Genomic DNA, 24,086 nt, shown 5'->3' with positions numbered 1-24,086 from the left:
ACCTAGCATCCACAGTGGAAACTAAGGTACTACTATTTCTTATAACCACCAAACATTTTATGGGTGTGGGTGGGGTAGAGCCTGCATTTGGGGAAAGCTAGAGATACAAACACCAACACCTTACTTGTTAGGAAGTTATTCATCAGCAAGTGTGATGAACGTGAGAGAAGAGAAGACTGCAGATTCGGAACTGGTATTTGGCACCTGGGAGAACAAGGGAAGGTGAGCCTCTCTTTTTGGGGTTAGGATAAGAATTGGAGGCAGCTCAGCTCCAAGGCACTTAAGTCCTGTCTCATTTCTCCTGAGATCTGGCTTACTCCTAAGCTCAAAGGAAAGGCCAAAAGAAGGTTTTCTTTCTTCTTTCTTTCTTTCTTCCTTCCTTCCTTTTTCTTTCTTTCTTTCTTTCTCTCTCTCGCTCTCTCTCTTTCTTTCTTTCAGGGAGGAGGGGCAGGGGGAAAAGGGAAAAGAGAATCTTAAGCAGGCTCCCTGTTGGGCAGGGCTCGATCTCACGATTCTGAGATCGTGACCTGAGCTGAAATCAAGAGTCAGACGCTTAACTGACTGAGCCACCTGGGCGTGTCCCAAAGGTTCTTTTAAAAACCGACTCAAATGTTCCCAAAGCCTCAGATGGGCTAAAATAAAAATAAAATGGCAGTTTAGCGATTTCTCAACAGCTCCTAAGAAACCTTCGCTCTTTGCCTGTCCCCTGGATTCCTTAGTGGCCTTTCCATAGGGCATTCTTCCCTCCGCTGTCTCTCAGCCCCACAAAGGCTGAGCTGGGAGAGGACATTCAGACTTCACACCCATCTACTTCCTGTAGATCTGGGGTTTTTAAAGCCTGCTGAATTAGCCGTTTCCAGGTTAACAGATTTCAGGCCTGAAAAACAAGTCTTGGAATGAGGAAGAAAACCCAATCCATTTAACTCAACAGTGGAAAAAGGGGATGTGATCAGAGAGGCTCCAAAAGTACTAGTATTTTTAGCATATTCTATTCTATTAGTATAATATTCTATTATTACATTCTATCATTTAAGCTGAATGGTAGGCCCTGGTATTCATTTGATTGTCCTTTAAGCTGTCCATACACTGTATAATACTCTACCTATCGACTCTTCCATAATTTAAAAAAAAATGTTTATGGCACTTGTTTTCTAAATATGTGACCAAGGGCAGAATTCATTTTTAAAAATAAAAATTAACTTCATAAAAATCATGCCTGTATCTGAAATACTACCATATTCAAAAACATCAGGAACCGAATGTTTTCTAAATCTTGGGAAGCAGGCAGGAAAAGAGGAAAAAAGGAAGCCAACAAATTACCTAAGGGGGGAAAAAATTAAAGATAACTTGGAAACCTATTTATTAGAATCTTGTAGAAAACTTCTCCTTGCCATGATAGAGACAAAAGCCAACTGTCTAAAGGTCCTTTTCTCTATTCAATACTTTCCTTCCTCCAACAAGAACAAGAGAAATCTTAGAAACAAACCACTTAGCAGAAGGATGAGAGGCTAAATGTACTGGAGACATAGCTTGCAGAGTCAAATAATCAAGTTAGCCACAGAGAACTGGAACTCGTCAGCTCAGACACACGATAATGGTTGTTATCACATGACCCTAACTTCCTCTCCTGGTTTGGCACTGCAATGTCCACTAAGGTGACCACTTGCCATGGGAGGCTACTGGGCACTTAATATGTGATTAGTATGAATTAAGATAATGCTGTAAAGGGGTGCCTGGGTGGCTCAGTCAGTTAAGCGTCTGCCTTCGGCTCAGGTCATGATCCCAGGGTCCTGGGATTTAGCCCCATATTGGGCTCCCTGCTCAGCAGGGATCCTGCTCCTCCTTCTTCCTCTGCTGTTCCCCCTGCTTGTGCTTTCTCTCTCTGTTAAATAAATAAATAAAATATTTTAAAAAATGATATGCTGTAAATATAAAATAATACTGGAATTCAAAGACAAGATGAAAAATAATAATGTAAAACATCTCAATTATTTTTACATACTGATTACAGATTGAAATAATCTTTTGGATATTATGGGTCAAATAAAAATATTTAAAATAATTTCTTCTGTTTTTTTGCCTTTTAAAAAAATATTTATTTATTTATTTATTTATTTTACAGAAAGAGTGCACATGCAAGGGGGGGGGCAGAGGAAGAGGGAGAGAACCTCAGGTAGACTCCCCACTGAGTGCAGCGCCCCATGTGGGGCTTGACCCTGAGAACATGACCTGAGCCAAAACCAGGAGTCGGAAGCTCAACTGTTTCTTTTTACTTTTTTAATGCAACTACGAGAAAATTTTAAGTTATATAAATTATGTGGCTCACATTATATTTCTATTGGACACTGCCGGTTTAGAGATCCGACTCTAAAAAGTTTCAGGATACAGCTGATTAAATTAAAATTAAACTCAGAAGGTACACAAGTCTTCAATTTCAGTTCATTTCTTCCACTTAGACTTTCTGTGTAGATAACCAATAATATTTTGCAAATGACTGCTAGTCACCTAAGACAGAATACTAAATGGGGGCATTGGTTTGGATTTAGGAAGAAAGGCTTTTGTTACTCAAGATGGAACTATCTAGCAGGAAGGTGGGCAGAAAGTGAATTATGGGGACGTACCCACATCATCTCCTACTCTGTTTGTTCCCTCCTCCAGCATGAATGGCTGCAAATCTCTGCTTTCCCAACTTCAGTCTGGCTCTCCCGGATGCCTCTGCAGAGCTCTGCATGGCCTCCCCCTGCATGCAAACCCGTAGGGTTACCCACTCCTTCCATACACCTTCTGTACGCAGCTTTACCAGCATCGCATCCACAGCCATGCAGTCTTGTTTGCGTCTGTTTCCTCACAGGGCCAGGTGGGCTGCAGCACCCAATGCTAAGAGGCTCAGAGTCCAGTGCCAGGGGCCACTGAAGGTTTGCTCATCTTTGCAGCCCTAACCACCCAGGACGGTGCCTGGAATGCTCTTAGAGCCAAATAAAGATGTGCCCTGCATTCCTTTCCAACTCTTCTGAGTTAGCCCCACTGCCACTTCATACAAATGATAGATTCTACTCAGGAAAAATAATTCTTTCCTCTCCTCCAGCTTAAATTGGATAGATGGTGTATTTGGCAAATCTAGAGCCTTTTTCCCACGCTCTTATAAGACCCTGTCTTGGATATTGCTTAAGCAATCCTCTTTTCTCTCATATCTCCAGTCTTCCTAGCCTCTTCCTCTCAGACTGACAAATACAATGGAATCTGCTCAATCTTAAAAAGGGCTTCCTTGAAGTTCCCTGCCATTCAAGCTGTCACTCCCTCCATTTCCCCCCCCTCTGTGGCCGTATCTTTTACAAGAGGGTTCTAAACTTATTGCTGCCACTGCCTGTTTTTCTATTAACTGAATGTTCTGAAGGCATGTACCTACAGCAAATAGTACAAGACGGGGATCAAAACATGGAATGGTATCCCTCAATACCCGTAAGTTTTGACATAGCTGGAAAGAGAGGGAAACAAATTTAGTATCAGCTGATGACTGATTTCTTAGCACCTCTCCCAGATAAGTGTGAGCCCAGGCATCATTTGGTCCTGGGCTACAGGTGTAAAGCCTAACGGCATATCCAACAGGCAACATCTAGGGAAGAAAACAAAACCATCCCAAGCCCAGAACAAATTCCCTAAGACGGATGGAACAGCTATCATTTCTTTGCACAGGGTGCCTGTGGCTTTGCTGAGGGGCAAGAAGGGGTATCTCAGGGGATTCTTGAACCACAATGACTGCTAAGTCTACCAAATGGCTGGGGAGACAGAAGAACAGGAATTCATTGCCTTGGATGTTTCTTAATCTTCAGATAAGCGCCATAACTTCCTGTTAGCCAAAGAAGAGTGCATGACGGACTGAAAATGAACTTCAGAACTTCAAAGAACAGGATGAGAAAGTGAAATTGGGAGACTATCCCTTTAAAAACTAGCCACTCTAGGGATTCAGTGACGGTGGCCTTTTAAGTTCGAGGGGGAGTGAAGCTTGTTAAAGGCATGCCCAGTGCCGTGCCTGTCTTGTCCACCTTCGTATCCCCAGTGCTACAGACAGAGCCTGGCATGCGGTGTGGATGTACCCGGGACAGTGCCAACTCTGGAACTGACAGGGGTTGGTCCCCCTAGTGAGCCCCTGGTGAACCGAGAGTAGCTTTGGGAATCAATGACCAAAAAGACTTCACTGGTTTGCCTGGGAAGTCTGTATTGACAGAAATGTGCTGCTTCTTCATCTCTTTAGCTATGTGTGCTAAATACATTTTCTGATGTTGAGGGGCATCTGGTTTAGGACTTTGCTAGTACTTGTCTATTCTATAGATTAAGCTCCAGATGATACTGAGGAGACTAAGAGATTCTGGCCAAGTATTCTCTGTAAGGCATTTTAAGTCTCTATTTAGGGTTGCCGTAAGTGAGGCAGAGATGCCTGTAGGAAAACAGTGCAAGAAAGTGGAAATCAGAGAAGCTCTAGAGTCACACATTTGGGCTCAAATTCTGGCTTCACTTATGGGATGTGTGATCTTGGGCAACTTCTTGGAGACTCGGTGCCTGACCTACCAACTGAGATAATGCCTAACTCCAAGAGTCTGTCTCCTTCTTCCTCCTCTCCTCTGTTCCCTCCTATACACATAAACTCACTTAGTGTGCCAGGCCTGGCTGTTCTGAGGGCTGGTGATACAGCAGTGAAACCTCTGTCCCTTGCAGGACTTACATGCTAATTGCATAGACAATAATACAAATAAATAAAATGAAAGTGATGATATAGGTTGAATAAAAAATGAAGCATGGAAGGAGGATGAGAGACGGTGTTGGAAGAGGGGGTGCAAGTTTAGGTGCAGGAGGGAGCGCCAGGAAGACCCTCACTGACAAAGCAGCATTTGGACAAAGAACATGCAGGTGAAAACCATGTGGTTAGAGAACATTCCAGAAGGAGAGAATTGCTAGTGCAGAGATCCCGAGGCAGCAGCTCTGAGGCAGACAGTTAAGAAACAGCAAGAAGGTCTGATGACGGGCTGAGTGAGCTGGAGAGCGGTGAGGGGGTACGAGATGAGGTCAGCGAAGCACGGGGCAGGCCGCACACACCTAATAAACCATGGTACAGATCTTCATCTTCTACGCGGAGTGGAATGGGAAGCCACTGGAGGGGGCTGAGCAGAGGAATGACACCACCTGAGCTACCTTTTGACACGTACAGTAGCTCCCGCTGTCGCCATCTTAACAACAGATGTGAGAAGGGGGGGGGGCAGGGTGGAGGCGGAAGGCTGCTACGATGAGGCTGGCCAGGGGTGATCACCTGGAGGTGGGGGCGCTGCAGTCCGGCTGACCGGGCTGGTGGGGATGCACTTGAGACGTGGTGTGACAGAAGTCAAGAACGACTCCAACATATGATCTGAGCAGCTGGAAGGAAGGAGAAAGGACAGATGGCCGAAAGTGCCCAGCACACAGGAAATGACCAAATATTAGTTCTTCTTTATGCTTAAAACTTCCAGTGCTGATTCACAGCGCTGGCGTCCCAGATGGGGTTAGCCAGGCCAGGCCGAAGCTAGGAAGTGTCCGTGGAAGGAAAAGGCAAATGAGAGCATACTCAGCAGTCGGCTCTACTGTGCAAACATCCCAACGGTGATAAACTTCCATGAAAAGATGGAACACCTCTCACTCCTTAATTATTCATCTGTGAGAGATGAGAGGACGAGAGGCCAACCTCTACATAGTCAGTGAGTGCAGAACCATGTTTTCCTCCCCGAGCAGGAAAGGATCCACGGAAAAGAGCTTTAAACCATGTGCTGAGAACACAACAAAAATGTAAAGAGACAGCAAGTTTTGTGCGCTAGGCAAACATCTCCAGCTCCTATACAAGTGACTCAGTCTCCCGAGGCCAGGACGTGAGGGGCAACAGCAGACGCTCAAGTTTGGGGTGACGGGGGTGGCGAAGCAACCACAGAACACACACCGAGGCGCTGGGGAGGCGAGGACTGGAGAGCCCACTCCTGATGGACATCTGTCAGGTTTTACTACTCAAGGAACTTTTCCTTGACCACATGTGTCACGCAGCCCAACCTAAGCTCCATCTTGAGAGTCAGAGGACCCAATCCTTCTCTCACCCCAAGAGCTGGGGCAGATGCCAGCCCGCACTACAATCTTGAGCGTGAGGCTCAAGTTCCAAGAAATCACCCGGAGTCCTATGTAGCCTCGGCCCAAATCCTGGCAGTGAGACAACTGTCGTGTCTACCTCAAGATAAATGCCCCCTCTGAAGCCACACATGAAAAACTAAGATTCCAAACACAAGCAAACACTGTTTGGACACTGTTACCAGTCTTGAGTGGAAATGGGAAAGAAGGGATTTCCAGAGAAAAATCTACTGACTGGGTGAATGAGGCAGGAGAGGGCTGAGGGTAGAAAGGCCATGAAACACAGTCTAACACAGAATGTGCTCTCTCCTCTCAAATTTAGGTCATATCTAGTTTAGCCAGGCCTAGAGAACATGGTGAAACAGTTTCATGGACTGATCAAATGGGGTCGGATAAATTAACTTCCCCAATCGTGGTTTTGCATCTGTTGAGCTCCAAATTCTGCAGAAAAGCAGAGCTGAAACACAAGCCCACGACCTCCCTACCCGCCTTTCCAGTCCAATTGTTGTAAGTGAGGCCTAAATGCCTTCTCCTTGAACAAGGATTCGGAGTGTGTTTGCTCTGGGCTTTGGGGAGGGTGACTTTCTGCTCTGTCTAGATGCAATTATCAGGTTAATTGGAAATGCCGGAGGCAGCCCATGCCTCAGTAGTGGTCGGAGTCACTCTGGCCAGAAAGAACAGTTTGGCTAGGTTTGCATCCTACCTGCTGTGAACAGGCCATGATTTGGTTTTGGCTCTAATTATATAAAAAACAAGTTAGGTTTGTTTTTTTCCGGAGGGGGTGGGGGCTGTTGATTGCTTTGGCCCCCTCTGTGAAAGATGTAACTGTTGTACCCACATACATGAAAATACTAGCAAAACATGAATAGTTACCATTTAATATATGCAGATTCTGGGCAAATCATGACAACCACACTAGGCTTAAAAAGGGAAAAGTTCCATTAGGTCTCTTTCCCTTGGGATTCCCTTATACCTGGTACGGGAAGAGAGGAAGGCAAACAAAGGGATAGGGAATGGTGTGCCAGTCTTCTCCTCAAGGGACCAGCTGACGGACCAGCACGCTTTCCTATCCTGGCAGCCCACCGCCCGAGGGCCGCTGTTCCACATCCCTGAGCTCCCCCTGTTCGGGTTGCCCCTTGTGGGCCCCTTGGGGCCTGTCCTCCCCACTTCCTATCCACATGGCCCACATCTCCTTGCACTTCAAGATTTGCCACAAGCCACCCTCTGTGCAGGCCTTCCCTGCCCTGGGTTGAAAGGTCTGCCCCCTCCTTTAGCACCCACTGGACCCGCACAGACTTTTGTCCTAGCCCCCAGGATGTTTCTTGTATGCATTTGTTTGCAGGCCTTCTCCTGTGCTGGGCTGTGACCCTGAGCGGGGAAGAGCTTCTATTCCTGTTTGTTTCCTCTGTGCCTAGGACAGAGCCTGGCGTTTTTTAGTTGTGAACTTATTGTTTAGACACAATAAATAACAGATTTGTTAACGTGAGGCTATGTTATAACTTTATATTTGGTCAGTTCTGCTTGTGGAGCTAGAACAAAGTTGAAGTGTCTTCACTAGGCATCTTGGACAGGGTTGGAGCATTCCCTGGTTGGCGGCCACATGCTTGGGCTTGGATGGTGTAGCATCTACAAAAGAGCTACTTATACAACAGAGGACACCACAGGAAAGGACTTTAAACCGTGACTCAAATTCTCTGCACTCCCTTGAGAATGCAGCCTTACATGGTTAATTCCTGCAAATCTAATACTGTAGAAGGGTCCAAGAATGAAGCCCATTAGACAGGGTACGACTTTTGCAAGGGGCAGGGCCAAGAATGCGGGCTCTGAGTCAGAGAACCCAACGGACTTCCTGCCCTGGATCTCCTCACAGCCTTGGGCAAGTTATTTAATTTCTCTGAGCCTCCATGTCCTCGTGTATAAACTGGGACTAACGCTTCGCAGGGTCACTGTGAGGATTAAACAAGTCAATTCGTGTGAAGACTCAGAACGGTACCTGGCACTTGGTGAAGCAGGCAGTAAATATTAGCTAGTCACATTTTTAAAGTGACCCATTCAGCTGCTAGCTTAGATTCAAAATTCCCTTCCACTGTGTAATTGGTATGGCGTCTTTCCCGTGTTTTCTATATGGCAATACTGAGGAAAATGTAACGAACATTTTAAACACTCCTAGTAAGAATATGCTCACATACTTCCCAGGGTCAGGCTAAGTACTCCTCTGTGGCTTTCTCCCTCACGAGTCACAGGACAGTGAACAAGCCTCCTGGGAGGTCAGCTTTGGGAACAGACTATGGGGAACAAAGGCAAGGAAATACAAAATTAACATTGTGGTTACTCCTTATCAGAACACAGACAAAGCCAGTTACTCCAGCAGTCCAGAAATGAAGGAAGCAGGTTGTTGGCTTTTGGCTGGAATTTCCTAGGATTGTTACCATGCAGTACAAGACTGATCTAAATGTTTCTTTGACACAGCCAAGCTTATGTGAACTGTATCAGAAATAATATAATGAAGGCTTGGGGTTTTAGGGGAACAAAACTGCTTTCAGGAAATGTATCATTACCAGGCAGATGAAGAAAATACCACAGACTCCCAAGTACCCGGATCCATAAAGAAGTTAGTTTACTGCTCGGGCGGGGAGGGGGATATATAGGCTAAATAAACAAGCAAAAGAGCAAGTAAATCAAACGTTTTCAGGTGACTTTTTTCTTAAGTCAGTTTAACTGTAAAATGAATTACTGTGCTAGTACTTCACAGCGCGTTCAAGACCATGTGCACCCGGATGCTGCAAACCATGCACGGCACCACGTGGCCCCTACCTCAGCAAGCCCACTGCCAGAGCACTCCCTTGGGCACTAGATGACTCACCCTCCCAGCAGCGCCCCCTACAGCCGGCAAGTGGCTTTTCCAAGCACACAGGGAAAGCCTGGAGCATATCGCAAGAAGGAACTTCAGGGCCCAGATGTGTCCAACTGGGGAAAAGGGGCAAAATTCAAGCAGTCAGCCTGCCATAGTTCAAGAACAGGATGTCTCCTGGGAAAATGTGGCAAAATCTGTCTTTGCTGGTCTATGCAATTCCATAAAAATAGCATCAAAACCCAACAGAGTATCAGGCAGAATGGATGACGATCTGAGCTTAGAAATAACCAAATGTTCAGACTCTAATTTGTTTTCTTCTGTTTTGAAGGATAAAAGAGAGGAATACAGAATGTGCCAGAAATTTGGGGAATGCACTCCAAACCTCTCCCCCACCTCCTCCGCACACACACACACACACACACACATACATACACACACACACACCACACACACACTCTACTCCTCTTTGTAAAAGGCCTTTAATTAGCTCACATCCTATCCTTCCCGGGCTCCCTGATACACTCTGACACCAGCCTGCTGGCCGGGCAGTGGGCTCTAAGTGCAGCCCAGTGAGCGGGCTCCCAGTGGACCCCCTGCCGCTCTTATCTCTGCAGATGCCTGATGAGTTTGGTATCCCCCTCCCAGCCCTCCTGGGAAGCCGCCCAGCAGGTGCCCATTGGCAACAGTTTTGTGTTACAGGCCTGAATGAATGATCCCCGCAGGAGCTGCCGACTGTTTTCACAGACACAGAAGGCAGTCAAAAGTCCACCGCGTGAACTTGGGATGACCCCAGCTGCAGAGTCACTGGCGGGTTCATCGGGAGGGCAGGCACGCTTTATTAAACAACTAATACTCTTCACAGATAACTTTCCGAAAAAGCAAAAGTGTTAACTCTTTGCAATCTTGCTCCGGCAAGCTAGTGGAGGAGCTCCACTGTGTGACTGAGGGCTTGGACCCAGATGAAGATTTTGAGACAGAAAGATGGTGATTACATGTGGCCTGGAGAAGGGTCAGGACTCAGTCACCATTTGGTCCGCTGTTTTCTTAAAGTATTCCAGATTAAAGGCAAAAAGGGACGGTTTCAGGCCCCTACTTTGGTTAGGATGGTGACAGCTCAGTGACAGGCGACACCACCGCCACGCCAGCAGAGGGGGCATCCAGACCTCTTACCCCTCCCCCCCACCCCCAGCTCACTCATCCCCTCGCCTACATGCCACTCGGCCGGATGGGAGAGGGGAGGGTGCCCAGGCTGTGCAGAAGGCAATGTGTGAACTCCCAGCACCCAGGGGGCTCAGTGCCGAAGTCATTTTGTTCCCGGCAGCCACAGGCAGCAATTGGTCCCTCTTCGAAGGAGGATTCAGAAAAGGCACACGTTCAGATCAAAGTGTTCTCATAATCAAGTTCTTTCAGGCTTGCTGGGCAGCGGGCGACTGCACACGTTCCTATTTGCTGCGTTCAGGGAGAGAACAGCAAGCAGCCGTTTTCTTTGCTTGGTCAGAATCCATACAGAAGGTTCCCTTTCCCCCTTTTCTCTCCCCTCCCTCTCTCCTAACTCACACAGACTTTAGAAAGAGCCCAGTGACAACAATCATAATGAACAACATGCAGATAAACATATGAACATTTGGAGAAATTCCAAGAAATCCACTTTAACCAACAAAGTTACCTTAATTGTGGCATCAACCAAAGACCACGTGCCTAGTCAAGTTTTTTGTCTAGATCATTTCACCCATTGCTTCCTACATCTAACCATGCGGTGGGGGGGGCTCCCTATTTGTGTTTTGTGGGAGGAGGAAGTCTTGTTTTGCTTCCAGGTGAGGTGTGATTCTGCTTGGGTTTGCTCTTTGGATGAGACACCGCTGAAGGACCAGTGATGCGAGGCCCTTCAAAGGAGCTTTACTTCCCTCCCGCTTCGGGTGGGTTGACCTTTACACAAAACGGATTGGTTTGGCTCAACAAGCCGTCAAGGGCTTTCTGCATACCATGCATGGTGGGTGCGCTTGGGGTTAAAAATACCAAGATGAATAGGACTTAGTCTCTTGTCCTCAAGAAGCTCAATCTAGGGCGGGAGACAGATGTACAAACAGATTGACTCAACATCGAGAATGCTGAGAAAGTGTACCCAAGGTCAGGGCCCTGGGCCCGCTACTTCTTTCTCCTCCACTTCTAGAAGGACAATAAGCGGGCCCCACAAGCTGCCGATTCCCATCTCAAAGACAGATTTGTAGCCAAGAGGGCCAGAGTGGTGGAGCTGGCCCAGTGACTAACGACCGAGCTGTGAGAAATTGACTGGGTCTCAGTTTCTCCATCTGTAATCTGGAGGGTGAAAAGCTGACCTTCAAATTCTTTCCCAGATCTGTGTTCCAGGAGTGCCTATAAATGTATCAGAGGTTGTGTAGAGGGTTCGAGTCTGGGAAGAGCTAGCTGTGCGATGTTCAGCTGGAAAGAGAGACAAGAGTTGTAGGTTCAAGACCTCTCTCAGGAAGAATATTAAGCTGGGGTTCAGTGGAAAGGGAGGTGAGGGAGTGAAGTTACCATAATGAAGTATCACTAAAACGAGGCTTCTCACAGAGCTCAATTTTTTTTTTTAAAATACTGAAATCTAAATAAATAAATAAATAAATAAATAAATAAATAAATAAATACCGAAATTAGGCACTGTTCACTATTGCGTTTTATCTTTTAAAGAGAAGCCAGCGGCAAATTCTTCCTTGTGTTCAGTCCCAAGAATTTTTCTCTCTCCATGTACCTTTTTCATTGAGGCACCTCAATTTGTCTTTTCGTCGATTTTTAAATAATGTACTGCAGCAATCCCACAAACTCTCCTTGCTGTTGCCCCTGGACACAAAATCAAACAGGTAGGTAGCAGCAGGCTGGTGGGATCTGGCTTTGTTTCTCAGTGATGCTGTGACTGGAGACTTGCATGCCCAACAGAGATTTTAGAGCCAAGCGTTCACACAACGTAGTGTGGGTGCCAGGAACGTGAAGCCCTCTCTTGGAAAGTCAGATTAGTTCACAGCTGTCTCCCCATGCCCAAAAGCCCCTCCGACCCTCTGCTGGGAAGAGTCTGGCGGGGACAAGCAGTGGGCTTACAGCTGTGAGGCCTGGGCACCAGCACTGACTGCCTGGTTTTGGCAAAACCACTTAGCTTGTGTGCCTGCATCTCCCATCGCTAAAAGGGAAGTGATCGTCACACCAGCCCTGCTGGGCCCACCGCGATGTTGCAAGGTTCAATCACCTCACAGACGTGCTTTAATTCCTTAGGGGGCAGTGGTGCTTTCTAGGGCAGCCACGAGGTCTAAGAGAAAGAGTCTGGCGCCGGGAAGGAGCCCTGGGTCCTGTCCTCTTCTGCAAGCTCCCTGTCAATCCCCCAGGAGTCAGTTACCTTTGCTGTGATTCAATTTCTTCTTCTGGCAAGTGCAAATAATGCTTGCCCTCTTTAATGTCTGAGTTTGTGAAGATCAAATAATAACAAGAGTGTGTTGCAAAGGTTACTTTCTATAAAAGGACAAGGAGCTATTAGTAGCTCTTCCCTTAGAACTTTGGCATCATCCCTGCCAATTTTCAAGTTACCAATAAAGAAAATACAATCCCACTGGCCATAAGATCCTGCTTTGAAACATTCAAAGGCAACAAAGCTGAAACAATGGGCTGTTTGGAATCATGTTCTGCTTAATTTTCTTTTCAGTGAAAACACTGAAAGCTATTGCTTCCAAACCAATGCATTGTTGTATAAATTCAATAGCTTGCAGGAAATGTTTACTTAAACATCTTCCTCTAATAAAGCAAACATATTTCCCATAAATATTATTTTAGTTCATTGGATTAAGAGGGACCGGGTTTCCTCCTCTTTCCCCCTATAACCACTTCTCAAGGCTTCCTGATACCTTCAGCAGAGCCTGGGCCAGCTCCAATAATGTGCGCCCAGCCTCCTTCGATCCCGGCCGATGTCCTAGACCCTGAGGGATGGGGAAGGGAGAGGGGACCCCGAAAGTCAGCAGCCTTTTCCTCTCAGTGTTTCTATCCATGCAGCACGATTCTGGATCTCAGTCAGCTTCGGATGCATTTGGGAAGAAAATCCTGCATAAACTTTAAAGCTGTAAAATAGTTCAACAATATAAAAAAATCCAGCAGGAATGTCACTTAGTCAGTGACCTTGTGTTGAACGCACACCATGTGAAAGTGCTGGTGGATGACTCTAGAGAGAGGAGAGCACCCGGGGACACAGCCTGGGATCCCTTCAGTTTTCCTGTGACAAATATTCGCAGCTGTCACAGGGGAAACAGGCAAAAAAACCAACCCAATGACAGATTAGATCTTTGCATTTCGGGAGCTTTAAGTCTCCTGGACGCACAGGAACACAGACAATTGCCTCACGATGTTGCTCAAGCGCATCTCACCCTCAAAGAACAGGATACATTGTTCTTGCCCCTCAGCCCCCAGAGCATGGATCCCATGGAAATGCAAATAGTTTGCGCAGACCCCTGGTGAAACACTCATTCTCTCTACGTTATGATTAGTTATTTGTCTGCCTTACCTGTTCCACAGCCCTCAAAGAAACCACATTTTTATAAGTTTCACTCTCCAGCACCTAGCCTCTGACAATGATAAATGTTTGCTGAGGGGACGTTTGAGACATGTGCACACTCGGCTATTATTTTCCAAGGGCAAACGTGGTCCCTGCCTTAATGGAAGCACAGAGTGCCCTTGGAACGCAGAGTGGGGAGAATCTGTCAGGGCATTTGCACTGGACCTTACAAACTTGGAGCCATTTGGCCAGAGATGTGGAGAAGGGCATTCCCAACAGGTATATTTATGAGCAGAAGTGCACAGGTGAGGGGGAGCAAGTGTGACTGGGGAAACAGGAAGTGACCTGGACAGCTGGCTTTCTCTCACTTTCTCTTCACTCTTTACTTGACCTCCCCAGTTTGGCTCCCGGTTTTTGAGTTTATCTCCACTGTCCTCATGTGCCAAACTAGGAAATTTCCTTGGTCTTAGAAATGGCATGGTGGGGGTGGCGCCTGGGTGGTATAGTCGGTTGAGCACCCGACTCTTGATTTCAGCTCAGGTCGTGATCTCAGGGTCCTGGGATCGAGCTCCATGTAGGGCTCTGCGCTCAGCAGGGAGTCTGGCTTCTCTCCCTCTGGCTCTCCCTCTCCTTTCCCCTACCCCCATTTGTGAGCTCTCTCTCAAATAAATAAATAAATCTTAAAAAGAAGAAGAAATGGCATGGGGAGGTTTCTCCACTGGCATTTAACAGCAAAGAAAAGGGGAAGCCGTCTTTCCCACATGCCTGCTTGAGGTAAGTGTGGTGTGCTTCTATTGTTTACTGACTAACCATGCCCGAGTCACCACTTCGGGACATGTTGAGCCTCCCTAAAGAGTCAGGCCTGGGGATGCCTGGGTGGCTCAGTCGGTTGGGCCTCTGCCTTCGGCTCGGGTCATGATCCCGGGGTCCTGGGATCGAGTCCCACATAGGGCTCCTTGCTCAGCAGGGAGCCTACTTCTCCCTCTGCCTGCCGTTCCCCATGCTTGTGCTCTCTCTCTGATAAGTAAACAAATAAAAAATTAAAAAAAAAAAAAAAGTTAGGCCTGAAATTTGAAATTAAAACAATCAATACAAAGTCTGAATATACATTGCTTATCATTCCTACTAGATCATAAATTCATTAAGGGCAGACACTGTTGCCAGCCATCTCTGTAATAACTTCAATATCTAATACAAGAGATCAATCACTGATTTTGAATAAATTAATGAGTAATTGGAAAAAAAAAAAAGAGAGAGACCTGGGTATGTCATCATTTGGCTATGAAGAAAGCCAAGGAAAAGCTAGCCTCTCACTCCTTCTGAAAGAATCTTCTTTTTCTTTCATGGTCTCTCTGGGGGAATTTCTCCTCACCTCCAACACCGCAGAAATTACTTAATGTAATGTCCTGCTGTAAGCTTAAATTGTTCACCCTACCATCCCCCACTTCACCATAAAACTCTGGTCCTAAAATTGCTCTCACCACACATTCTGTTTGTGTGCTCCCAAACATAAGATTCCCAGATATCTCACACCAACAGCACCATGGTTAATGAACGATTCAAGAAGCCTCTAAAAGGGAAAGATACATTTTTCTCCACCTGTGTTCTCTGTGGGTTGGTGGGCGGCCTGCTAACAAGGCTCACAGACAACACTGATGGTAGAAAACCCAAGTCATACAGAGTACGTGTCATTTCTATACTATCAGGTAAGATTCAAGAAGTCCTGTCCAGCAATGTTCTAGAATTTAGGAGACCAAGGAAGAAGTCCAAAGCTCTATTACTTTCTGTCTGACCATCCTGGGTGAGTTATTTATTTCCATGGGCCTCGGTTTCTTCATGGTGTTGGTAATAATATCATTTGGTTTCAGGCTTATAGAAAGGGTCACAGGTATATCAACAACTAAAAATCAAAATAAATACAAAGCAGTATTATTATTATCCCTGCAAGGCAGGCTTAAATCCTAAGTTAATCTTACTTCTTTCCTCCGAGAAGCACACCATAGAACAGGTCAGTAGAATTAACCATACTGCTCTAGGGACAACACACTGCCTCCCGCCTTCTCCATCTGGCTTCTTGACTCAAGTGACGGTATCGCCAAGCCCCTGAAAGCCTATCTGCTCACAGAACCCAGAGACAGAGACACCTCTACAACATCTGGACAGTTGTCCAAAGACTAAGGGGAGGCGAGAAAAGACAAGAGCAGGAAAGAAAATGAGTTTCCTTTGTGCCTTCAATTTGCAGGGAAAAGCACCACTCTCTCCTCTTTCATGTCCTCTGGGCTAAAAATCAAATCTTTTGCTTTAAAATGACATCCTAGTGGCTTTGAAATGCCGAAAGCAGCAAGGTTCAGGAGGTGGAAATGACAATTTCACAACACATTTAGGGGAAGACCGCTACAGGGGCTCAGGGGAGGCAGCCCGAAACTCTGGCCTGCTTCCTGGCCAGGACAGCAGCAAAGGCCCAAGTGCCACACATCCTCCATGGCGCACATCTCAATCAATCTGGGGTCAAGCACTTCGGGGTATGAGAAAATACAGTCAGCTTACTCAAATGCCTTTGAGTCCACACATTTTCTGTTTAGATAAAGAAAACTCTTTCAGTCCTTTTCTCCCATTTCAGGCCTCTCACTCAAGGTTAGGGATCCCCGGATAGTGAAGACTAATTCCGAAAGCCTAGGGATCACAGCCGGAAAACTGCGAGCACCAACACACAGGAGCTGAAGCAGGGAATGAACGGAAAACTGTTTGAGCTTCACTCTTAAATGACTTCATTTCCAACTGCTTGTGTTCTAGCTTCTATGTGGTCTGGGTTGAGCAGAGGATTTTACCTGTGAAGCTGCACCGTGGGGAGGAAAATATCCAGGCTCCCAACACTCACTCATTATTAAGCTTTAATCAAGGTCACTGACCATTTGAGGTCTTGCTTTTCTCATCTGTATGAGAGAGAGAGAACCCCTCCTTCCTTACAGGGTCCATGTGAAAATTAAACGAGACAGTCCCACACCCGACATGCAGGAGCTGCTCAGTAAATGCAGGCTGTATTATCCACGTCCCCTTCTGATCTTTTAGGATCATACTGACCAAGGAGTCCTCTCTTTCCCCTAAGAAAACACTTGGGGTCAGCTTTCCTTTAAAATGGAGAGAGCCTTCTGGAGACGACAATTATAAGGAAGAAAGAAGTAAAGGAAAACAGAAAAGACCTTCTAAACAGAGCAAGTATTTTGACCTTTTCCTGCCAAGAATCGGAATTTGATTTGTCCTTCATGTGTTTATCAACATGGGTTATAGTCCTCACCTCTGCAAGAAAGGGCAAATCCTGGTATGAATCATATTGAAATGCAGACAAGGGATGCACCACCACATCTCTGGGGGGAACCAGTCAACCCAAGAAAGCTTGAGCATATTATTCTTTTACTCACCATGTTTACACTGGGGTAGAAAACCACTAGTCTTTGGGGGACACAAATATTTCCTGCCTTTTCAATTTAGCAACTGAACATACTTTTCCACCACATAGACTGCAGTTTTGGAAGACAGAGTAAATTCCTCTGAAATACGAGATTTTCAGTCTAAGAAGATAACTTAAGGACCTGATTCCTAACTGAACTACTATTAGGGCATCAAGACAAAGGTGAACTTCTCTAATCTTTCTGTTTCAAAAACAGAGCTTTGACAGTAGTATTGTCTCCTTGCTACTTCTGGCTATTGAACTGATTGCTTAGGGTGAAAAGAGGGGGCAGCTAGACCCCATTCCCTGAGCTCCTTTGTAAGCAAGCCTGTTGAGCAGGGTAGTGGGGACACCTGGGAATTGTGGTCACTCATGTGATTCTCATGCCACCCAACACACTTCCAGTTCCCACAGATATCTGAGATTTGACCAAGTTAGGATAGATCACGGATGGGTCAATCAGCATCTAAAATTTGCCTCTAACCAAAAAGAGCCCAGACTAAAGGAATCATTTTAGCATTCCAGGTTATCAGAGGAAAATAAAACAAAAACTGTTGCCAAGAATTTGAGTCATTTTTCTATATACAACAACTTGTCCTCGTGGCTGGAAAAGAAATCCCTTGGGTATCTTATTTAGATCAAAGTCTTTGTGAAAACAGAAAACTACATCTCTAAGGGATACAGTGCTGTCTGAATTGAATTTCATTTAACTTAAAGTTTTGTGCCAACTTAAATACATTAAGACCCCAACACTTATAAGAAGGCATTCACCTATTACTTGCTTATAGGTACATGGAAAAGCTATTATGAGGATAATCAGCTCACTATAAAATGAAGCAGTCATACATAATGACAAAAACAGATACAAGTCATAAATTGCCTTCTCCCCTTCAGAATCCATGCAGGCAGGCACTCAGTACATTCTTTTGTGCAAAGATAAAACTTCTGCCTTGCATAAACAGTGCTCTCAGTTTTGTTTGAGCCTTACAAATACATTGCCCACAAAACAAACACAAACAAATGCTGTTTCTTAAACAAAAGGCAGATGGACCCCTCTGCCCTCAACAAAGTCCCAGTATATACAGCAGGAGACTGGCTGAGGGCAGAGGCTGCCTGAGAGTCTCCGTGTGCAGGGACACGGAAGCCACTGTCCACTGGATCACCGCTCTGCCCCAGATCTGGTCTCCTGAGCACAAAGGGCCAGTGGAAGGTTCTCTTGGAAGGGAAGTGGCTCCTCCACACACTAGAGACCAGAGAACTGGAACAAAATATTACCTAAAGTCCTAGCCAGGTTTTCCACTGAACTATCCAAACAGACTCATCTCTCTCTCTCTCTCTCTCACATGTAACTTGCTTATATTTATCTTCAGATGGTTTTCCTAGAAGCTATCAAAGTTCATTCTAAGACTGGGCAGGGCTTTTTGGTTTTTTTCTTGTTGTTGTTTTTATTTTTTTAATATAGAGAGGCATGTCTAAACAAATCAAGCCATTAGCAGTATCTCAAAAGTGTAACTAAAAATGAGAATTGATTCATAGCAGCAATGTCCACAATAGTCAAACTATGGAAAGAGCCCAGATGTCCATCGACAGATGAATGGATAAAGAAGATGTGGTCTATATGTACAATGGAATATTACGCAGCCATCAGAAAATGAAATCTTGCCATTTGCGATGACGTGGATGGAACTAGAGGGTATTATGCTAAGTGAAATAAGTCAATCAGAGAAAGACAATTATCATATGATCTCACTCCTTTGCAGAATTTAAGAAACAGAACAGAGGATCATAGGGGAAGAGAGGAAAAAATGAAACAAGATGAAACCAGAGAGGGAGACAAACCATAGAGACTCTTAATCTCAAGAAACAAACTGAGGGTTGCTGGAGGGGAGGGAGGTAAGGGGACGGGGTGGCTGGGTGATGGACATTGGGGAGGGTATATGTTGTGGTGAGCGCTAGGTGTTGTGTAAGACTGATGAATCACAGACCTGTACCCCTGAAACAAATAATACCTTATATGTTAATAAAAATTAAAAAAATAAAAGTAAGAATTGAGGTACTAGTGCAGAAGAGCATCTCCTGGCTCTACAGTTACCTGACTGACCCTGGGCAAGTCACCCTACCTCTCTGGGTCTCAGTGTCTTCATTTATATAACGGGGCTAATACTGTCTATCCTATCTACTGAGCAGGTTATTCTAATGACCAAATGATACCACATGAGTAAAACCATGTTTGCAATCTCCAAGGTTCTTACTACCCACAAAGGGATGGTGATGGTCCCGACCAATCTAACACAAGAATGACCATGACCACCACCATTTCCTGAGGGCCTCCTCTGTGACACAGATGATATGATGGCAGTCTCCTTACCAGCTAACAAAGTGATGTCAGATAGTAAGCTTCTGGTGGGAAGTTAGCAGTAACTAATTGTTTATATTCTTTATGGTGCCTGGAAAGAAGCCTTACAGATGCAAAGGAAAAACATATAGGGGAAAAACACAAGGCCTTTAGAATTAGATAGGGAAAAAACACAAGGCCTTTAGAATTAGCTAGACTTGGTTCCAAATCCATCCCTGTCATTTCTAGTCGTGTGACCTTGAGAAAATTATTAAACTCTCTGAGACTCAGTGTCCTGATTTGAAGGACAGTGACTAACATACATATCTGTAAGAGTTCTATCACAAGGCCTGACAAATAGAAGGTGGTCAATAAATGTTTATAAATTAGTATGGGTTCCATAGTGAAGCAGCGCATTTCAACCTTGTTCCTCCATCTTTTTCCCACTAATGCTGTTTGCACCAAGAAATAATGTAAAACTATTAGGTCTTTATCCAATTCATAACAAACCAACCTGATTTAAAACAATAAAACAATGATGAAAATGGCACAGAATAAAATGTATTAACCAAAACCAACAGAAAACTCCCATCTCCTTGACAAAAATTTAGATCTGTAGGATCTGAGCTGGGAAGTCTGGGCTGGGTAGGAATAATTGCCATACAGCAAAAGAGAAAGAAATGAGCCCACCATACAACTGCAAAGATTGCCAGCAAAACTAACATGCAGTGAGTACCGAACCATGAATTCTAGCATCTAATGATTTTTTTTTTTTTTAAGATTTTATTTATTTATTCATGAGAGACAGAGAGCGAGAGAGAGAGGCAGAGGGAGAAGCAGGCTCCCAAGGAGCAGGAAGCCCGATGCGGGACTCGATCCCAGGACCCTGAGATCATGACCTGAGCCGAAGGCAGACGCTTAACCATCTGAGCCACCCAGGCGCCCATCTAGTATCTAATGATTTTGATGAAAATACAGTTAAAAAGAGAAAAGTTATTAAAATATTTACATTCATAAACATAAGTCAAAAGATGCCTGGGGTCAAAAAGGTACCCATGATCAAAAGCATCCCACATTGCCTTGATAAAGACACAAGCAGAGGGATGGAAAGCAAGACAGAACAGAGCAGGGGTTCCATTAGTGACAATCAAAAGTGCTCCTCCCCTTTGCTGGAAAAAATTACAGAGTTGTTGGCTTCCTGAGGGAAGACCGAACAACAGCTGGCCGGAGCAAACGCTAAGCTTCTACAGGGCCAGGAAAGAGAATGGAATCATTTGTTCTATTGTTGACAACTGAAATTCTCTCAGTTCGAGAAAAACTTTTTTTGTTTTAGAATAATTATGGAATTTTCCTCTAAGTATATGAGAGTATTATACAATAATCACAGATAGAAGAAATTAGATTCCACAGAAGAGAGGGAATGTAGGCAATGCACCTCTCCTCAATTCTCTGGCTTTGAAAGAGAAGGTCTACAGATATTCGTGTGACAACTGACTAGGTCAAAGTGTGCTCTCTGCAGTTCATGCCGCAGAAAGAAACCTGTTCCTCCAACATGCTTCTGGAATTTGAAATGCTGTGCTTTTCTTAAATAAATCCTATTCCTGGAAAGGACTCTTGCAGCGATCATCTTGTCATGGCCTTAGGAAGGGGATCAGATCTTTGAGGTTCTACTCGAAGGGTTAGAGTCCTTTGCCAAGATCCAGGCAAGGAAGTCACGGAACAGATGCTCACAGCTTGGTGCCCAGTCCCTAAGTCGTATCACCTTAGATTTGGAATCCATAAGATTTCTGGGAGTTGGACGATGAGAAGAAAAGGCTGAGAGAAATAAAGGGGACAAAGTGCACAGATTATTTCCTAGTCCTATTTCCTTGAGGCTAATATTAAATAAATTAAGTGACAGTTAAAACTGTAATGAAGACTTCCAGAAGCGGATATGATGGACCTGAAATAAAAAATTTGCTGTGAATAATTCACAACATCTATCCAGAGACAAGTAAGACCTGCAGATCTATTACCTTCTTGTGTGACAGAATGAATTCCCTTTTAACTTCTCACTAGGTTTTCACATACCTCATCTCTTTTGCTCCTCAGGTCAGTGGGACTGGGGTGGTGGGGTGGGGAGATTAACATCATCGTTTCATAGGTTAAAAAAAAAAAAAAACCTCAAGATTTAGAGATAAAAAGATTATTTAAAGGCAGGACTAGGGTTAGAACCCAGGTATCCCCAACTGCCAGCCCTACACTCCCCCTCAGTGAACAAGCCTATGTCTGCAATAGTGCTGGATGATCTTGGGGAGCCATAAGCCTCTCTGACAAGCCAATAAAAACTTGAGATTCTTCCTGCAGAAGAATACACAGATATACAATATTTCTAATTATTTTCAAGAAGTTTATGGAGATTTTCCATTCCACTCGAAGCACAATGAACCAAGGCTAAAGCCCTTTGGTCTTTGCAGCCAAGTGGGGCTGGCCGGTGGGCTTGGGGAGGTGCAGTTTTATCTTCTGACCCCTTTCTTTAATCATGAGAACTCAGGCGCTCTTTAGAGAAATACTTCCCACAGGCCAACAGTTCATTATTGTGGTCATCTGCACTTCCTTCTAACTCCTCTCATGGACACACAAAAGCAAACAAAACATTCTCCCAAAGCAACATTTAAGGTCTGATTTCAACCCACAAAACTTCAAGAAAATGGAAATCTTTAGCCAAACTACATACATACGGAATCACAGATGACCTGAGTGGGTATTTAGTTGACAGACCTGGCTTCTGGAGCTACCATTTCCAACAAGAAATGGTAATGTTAAGTTTCCTTGCTTTCTCATCTTAGATATATGGACTAATTTTTATAACACACCCAGGGTTCCTGGTATCCAAACAAATTTACACAGCAATTCCTCTGAGTAGCAGCCTCTGATGCCAACACTGATTAGCTTTCTAAAGGCAAGAGAATTACACGAAGGACCCCAACCACATGGGGAGCAGGGTTCCCATTCAAGAGGCCCTGGGCCCTGGAAGGCAGTCCCCCATGCAAATCCAATGACAATATAAAGCCTGATATCCAATAAAATGCCTGATCAGGGCCACCCGGACCTTCATATAGATTTGGGGGTGAGGCTCGGGATAAGGAGCATTCTGTCCTTTCTTTCTGCATCAGTTCTCTTCTTGGGCAGACCCTCAGGCTTTAAAAACCGTTTTCCAGGGAAAGCAGAAGAACCAAGAAACACAAGAGACTTCTATAAATGAGGGAGAATAAAGAAAGGGCCAACCCTTTCCACCAGGATGTTACAGAGAAACTCTGGAGAAACCCAGATAAGGTCTCACCTGTGCAGAGGCCACAGGCAAGTTTCCAGCTTCTTCATTCTCATCAAGGCTAACAACAGAGGAATTTCCTAACAGCCAAACTGGCCCAGATGGAGTTTGGTTCTCCCACGCTTCATGCCTGACACCCTCCTCCTCCTCCGTAGACTGGAACATTGTGGCTTTTGTTTCGGGGGTACTGATGGTTCTCTGGTGGCTAAAGTCTGAACATTGTACACTGATGCAAATGTAAGAGTCAGAGTGAGGACCCATTTCTCTTGTCCAGCATCTATTTTTCAAAGTTTTCGGAACGTGCTATCTCCTTTATCTTTACAGTGAGCCTATGAGGTCACTGCGTTTTGATTCCAGGTTGAGGAAGGTCCCTCAATAAACCGTAAGTGCATTTCTTCCTCAAAAAGCAAAGCCCAGGGGTACAGTAACAAAGAAAGCAATTTATAAAACCAAGGAGGCTTCTCTATGTTAGTTAGAATTTCATCAAATTCAATAAAATCTCGCAGCTGGGCCTTTACAACTGAACATTTAAGTGCATCTGTTTATACCAAGTTGAGTAGCTGAAAGGACACTAGGCAATCTGCACCACCACTGTCACGAGTCTTGTCGCCGCCGGGGTGAAGGTCCCGGGTCTGCATGAGCAGTGATTCAAGGCAGAAGTGTGCATGCTCACTCCGACTCTGAAGCCGAGTCTGTCTCCTGACCATGATTTAGAGAGTCTCTCCTGCCTTTTTGCTGCCTATTTTGAACCACAAGCCAAACAGTCCACCGCTGAATATAACTACCGTCCTACAAACTGACCTGACTGAAGAACTACCCTCTCTAGAAAAGAGTTTGGAAAACAGAAATAAGTCCCCAGCCTTCACACACTGTTACCAGGATCGCTGTGCAATACAGAAGTATTGCTCAACCCATGTTCTCACCTGCCCGTCAAGACAGCCTCCTGTGTGGCACCAGTAAAGCCTCTCGACGCTAGAGCCAGCTTTACACCCGCATGGCCCACGGCACAGGGCCCCTATGATTTCACCGCCACACAGGCTCTGCCAGAAAGAAGCCGAGAGGACCCAGTCCTCTAGGGAAGGCCAGTCTCTAGGAGGAAAGTCTGTGGAGTTGACAGGAAGGGGAGGGAAGCAGAGGCCTTCCGCACGCTGTCAAACAGCAACTCCCCTCCAGCTACCTTCGCCTTTCCCAGCTTCACACATACAGTGAGCTCCTGCCAAAAAACAAATTGTGGAATAACGAGATGTCCACTAAACAAGAGGCCAATGAACAAAAAAGCCAACCAGACAGGGCGCCTGGGTGGCTCAGTTGGTTAAGCGACTGCCTTCGGCTGGAGTCCCTGGATCGAGTCCCGCATCGGGCTCCCTGCTCGGCAGGGAGTCTGCTTCTCCCTCTGACCCTCCCCCCTCTCATGTGCTCTCTCTCATTCTCTCTCTCTCAAATAAATAAATAAAATCTTTAAAAAAAAAAGCC

At 45.3% G+C, this 24,086-nt stretch overlaps 1 protein-coding gene across 1 annotated transcript in view; it reads right to left on the bottom strand.

Annotated features, from left to right (window-relative positions):
• The window catches only part of VPS13D (vacuolar protein sorting 13 homolog D), a 243,709-nt gene that overhangs the window by 58,549 nt on the left and 161,074 nt on the right, over positions 1-24,086 (bottom strand).

Source organism: Neomonachus schauinslandi, chromosome 4 (genome assembly GCF_002201575.2).
Source record: "Neomonachus schauinslandi chromosome 4, ASM220157v2, whole genome shotgun sequence".
NCBI classification, from domain to species: domain Eukaryota; kingdom Metazoa; phylum Chordata; class Mammalia; order Carnivora; family Phocidae; genus Neomonachus; species Neomonachus schauinslandi.
The sequence above is the reverse complement of the archived record's forward strand: the minus strand, read 5'-3'. Positions and strand labels throughout refer to the sequence as shown.